The sequence below is a fragment of the Solanum lycopersicum genome, chromosome 9, assembly GCF_036512215.1.
Source record: "Solanum lycopersicum chromosome 9, SLM_r2.1".
Taxonomy (NCBI): domain Eukaryota; kingdom Viridiplantae; phylum Streptophyta; class Magnoliopsida; order Solanales; family Solanaceae; genus Solanum; species Solanum lycopersicum.
This window is the reverse complement of record NC_090808.1, coordinates 46,465,869-46,470,798: the sequence shown is the minus strand read 5'-3', so window position 1 is coordinate 46,470,798 and position 4,930 is coordinate 46,465,869.

Sequence of the window (4,930 nt, the reverse complement as noted above, 5' to 3'; positions counted from 1 at the left end):
TAAATATATTGGACACTAAAATGTCTTGAGATTTTAACATTGACCTCCAACTTTCATAATGCTCAAATAGACACTTCAAATATCCAACTTTTAAATAAATAAACATGTGAGTCCGGCATGGCACAATATACGTAGGACGCCATGTCGGACAAAAAATTATATGTAGGATAACATGTAGGACATGTGTGTCTATTTGTTCGACTTCATAAAAGTTTAAGTGTCTACTTTTTCACACTCAAAGTTGAAGGGCATAAATATGATTTGGAACCATGTTAAAGGGCATATTTATGTGTTACGCCTTTAATAAAAGTCAGAACTTTTCATAAAGGTCGCAACTTTTCATAAAAATCACATCTTTTAATAAAAGTCCTTACTTTTCATGAAACTCGTAACTTTTCATAAAAATCGCAATCTTTCATTAAAGTCGCAACTCTTCATAAAAGTCGCAACTCTACCTTTTAAAACCCAAAAATCCCCCGCATCAAAAGGGAATAACTCCAAGACAATGAAATGAACAAGTATTTGTACTTAACAAGCAAGAATTTATTGCATCCGGATAAGTATGTTTGGCCTTGGACTTTTTGTAGTGAACACATGTGTGATATACTCGGTCAATCGGTAGATGCAATATCTTTGACCCGTCGAACTTTGGTGTATACCCAGACAACCACATGTCACACAATTAACCCTTTACATTTTGTGATCTTACGGTTGTGTTCATTTTAACAACAAACACCTCTTGGTTTCATGAATGTATAGAGAAATGAACTTTTGAAAATCATCCTCTTTGAAGCGTGTTACAGTTCACCCTCACATAGGTGATTTCTAACCGTGTTATCGTGTAGATACACTATTTGGTTTACCCTGTCAAACTTAGTTAATCACTAAAACCATTAATCTTTATTTAATCATTAGCAAGCATTAATGTTGTATCCTTGTCCCTGAGCATTGTCTTCAAAATGAGAATGGATTGAGTTTGTTGAAATGCTGAACCGTCTGTCACAACTTTTTTTTCTCCTTCAATATAGCACTTGGGATCTCTAGTCTTCTAGATAGAGTTACCACCATGATGACTTGTCCTAAGCCGTAAATCCATTCCCTTAGATGATTTTTCAACTCCCTCTTTTGTTAGACCTCTTTATTAGTGGATCTGACACATTATCCTTTGACTTTACATATTCAATTATGATAATTCCACTAGAGAGTAGTTTTCTAACGGTATCATGTCTATTTCCTCTACGAAGAGATTTTCTATTATACATCATGCTTCATACCCTACCTATTGCATCTTGACTATCAAAGTGTATGCATACTAATGTCAATGGTTTGGGACAAAAAAGAATATATATCAAGAAATTCGGAGTCTTTCATCTTATTAATCGACCTATTTTGAGCACCTAGCTCAAAAATCATTATAGATCTAACGATACATGTCTCATTTGAAATATTCCAAAAGACTGCTACCATAGAAGAATAAATATATATGCACTCGTGGATTTTATTTCATTTGTCTGGTCATCCAATTTGCATTACTCTATCTTTTCAATACTGCTGGATAATTTTATATTGCAAGGAATAATTTTAAGTATTTTTTAGATACTCCAAAACTCTATTTATTGCTATCTAATGATTTTGATTGGGATCACTTGTCAACTGACACATTTTATTAATAATAAATTTTATATTTGATCTTGCACACTTCATGATATAGATCATACTTCCGAATACTTTAGCACAATCCAATTGTGAGTCACTTTCGCTTTCACTCTTTTGAAATTCAAAGCTCACATTTATTGGAGACTTTACAATATTGACATCCAAATATTTGAATTAGTCAAGTACCTTTTCAATGCAACCTAAGATCGCATGAGCAACTCAAAGATTTTTCATTCCAAACTTGCTTTCTAGCATATGTTTAGTAGCATTTATGTCATTAGTGTCTCTATTGATGATCAATGTATCACTGATATAGAAACAAACAATGACCTTTTGATTTAAATGTGAGCACATTTATCACTTCCATCATTCTTAAATCCATTTACCAACATAGTTTGGTTAAATCTCATATGTCATTGTTTGGGTACTTATTACAGTCCATAATGGGACTTAACAAGTTCACACACTTTATTTTATTTACAAGAAACCACAAAAGCCTCGAGATATTCCATGTTAATTTCTTCCTCCAACTCGGTTTAAGAGACTTGTTTTCACATCCAGTTGTAGAATTTGGAGATCATATACCAAATCTAACACAATTAACATCCAAATGAATGTCATTCTAGTTATTGGCGAGTATGTGTCGAAAATATCAAGAACTTGTTTGTACTAAAATAGTATGTGTCAAAAAGATCAAGAACTTATTTTTAGCTAAAATATTTGAAAAAAAATCATTCTTTATTTGTAAACAGTTCCACCGACATTCGTTTTCCTATTGAGGATTCAGTTTGATCCCAAAGGTTTATTTCCTTAAGGAAGATCAATCAATGTCAAATAGGATTGCTCAAGATTGAACAAATCTCACTATTGACACCATCTGTCTAAAAGGATGAGTCTACAGAAGACACAAGAGATGTACAAAATCGTATTCAAAGGAAGTAGATATCCTTTGACATTTACTACGCCTCTGAATCTCATTGTTAAGTACATTCTCCTCTTGTTCTTCCCAAGGGCGTTACACCTTTCACTAGAAAATTCAAGTCTAAGTTTACAGTCCACGATTTTAGGTCCTATTTTTCATTTTAGGAATAGGAACATGGAATTTTGATAGACACCCCCACACTTTGAAACTTTCAAGTTGAATTTCCTTTCTTTCCATTTCTCATATGCAATAGATTGTGTCTTGAACAAACAAAATTTTTTTCTTTCTAAAAAGACAATACTCATATCACAAATGTCATTGTAAATATATTTTAAGAAACACAATTATTTTTAAAAATTATAAATATAATTTGGTGGGTTCATACTAGTCACATCATATACTAGTAATAGAGAAACTCAACCACCACAATATCAAATATATTCAAATAATTTTTTTTGATCTAACATGAAACAAAAGTATCACTGAATTTCATATATTTTGCTCAAAACTTACATTAGACACTAATTCTAATTTTATCTTTATTATAAGCAAAACCCCCCACACATTTAAAATGTAATCTCAAATATATTTTTCAAGTATTTGAAAATAGTTTTTCCATATATTTTCCCTGACTATCAAAATGTCATTGGCAGTATGAAACCCATTTTGAAACTATTATTCTACTAAAAAATTTTAGAGTTTCAATTCTCTTTGACAATGTTTACATAGTGTAAAATTTCATTTCATAGAGGCACAAGTTCACAACCTATAAGTCACTGGTCTTTTTCCTCTATCACAAATACCATTTAGTATATAGAATGTTTCTATATTACAATGAAATTTATAGAAAATCAAAAGTACTGCAAAAATTAGTCTAATTTATTCAGAGTAAGAAACTGAAACAGTTTTTAATCTACAACAATATGACATAATAAAATTCACAAGGAGTACAAAACTATAAAATTTTTCTTTTTTAGTCTCAATCAGAATTAAACATATTCTTTATCACATAGAAATGTTGTCTTATCAAATAGTCTTCAAACTATAACATTTTGACATACTATTTTATCAAACAAAAATATGCATCTCTTATTTTTGCAAACTAAAGAATTTTAAAGGTAACAATATTTGCCAAGTAGAATTAAATCCACAACACATGGTTTGTAAATTTTTACCAAAGATACACATGATAAAAAATCAAAGATGATCATTCTTAGAAACTATCTTCCTCCTTAGACAAAATAATAAGAAGGTTACCTGGTAATCATTCATTGGAATACCACAAATTTTTTATGTTACATTCTCACTTCGACCTTGATAAATAAAGTAAAGAATTAAGGATAAATAATGCATTTATCTTCTACTTCCATAATAAGATTCTCTAAATCAGTAGAATATAAAAAATACTAAAAGTATAATAGTTTCTTTAAGATTGTTCTTCATCTTGTATTTCTAAGATATTTAGAACAAATTTTGAAGAACTTGATAAGACACAAAAAAAGTTTAAGAACATTTTCACAACTAGAAAAATAAAACTAGTAGAGAAACTAGATCAAAAACAAATTATAAAAATATACAAAATATTTTTCTTAAAGAAGAATTGTTGTCAAACTGTGTTTAAAGAATCTTTCTAATTCCAACAAACTTTGCAGAAACACGAAGTTACAAAAGTTTATTGAACCAACAATGAATAAAAATTAATTCGCAGATCTAAAATCTTTAACACCACACCAGAATTTGGAAAAACAAAAAGAAGATCATGCCAATTAAATGAATAGTGTCCCCTTAAGGAAAATATTCCCCTCTAGTATCCGAGGTTTGATTTGGAATATGTCATCCAAGGATAGAATAATCTCAATCATCAGTGTATTAATTTCCAAAACGCTGGTGTCAGCGAACCACTCAATTACAGTAAAGTACACTTAGAATACTAGATTTAATAGTAGTAGAAGAAGTGAAGAAATTCTATAGTCTATGTATTTTAAAATGAGAGAAAATCCCTCAATTTATCAAAACTAAAGGGTAGTGCGAAAAGGTTCTTATTGTGCCTTACTGGAAAGGTCGCAATCCTTTGGAGAAGTAACAACCCTTCAGAAAGGTCGTCACCGTTCATAAAGTCACAATTTTACATAAAAGTTGCAACTTTTCATGAAAGTCATAACTATTAATAAAAATCGCAACCTTTCATAAAAGTCGTAACTCCTCATTTTCCACTCACACCTTTTAAAAACCTACAGAAACTACTGTAGTTTCTTGATGAAAAGCTTCATTAGTAGGCAATAATTTAATGGTTGAACTAACATTCTCAGAATCGATGTTCCAGCTACCATCTTTATTAAACATAACATTACT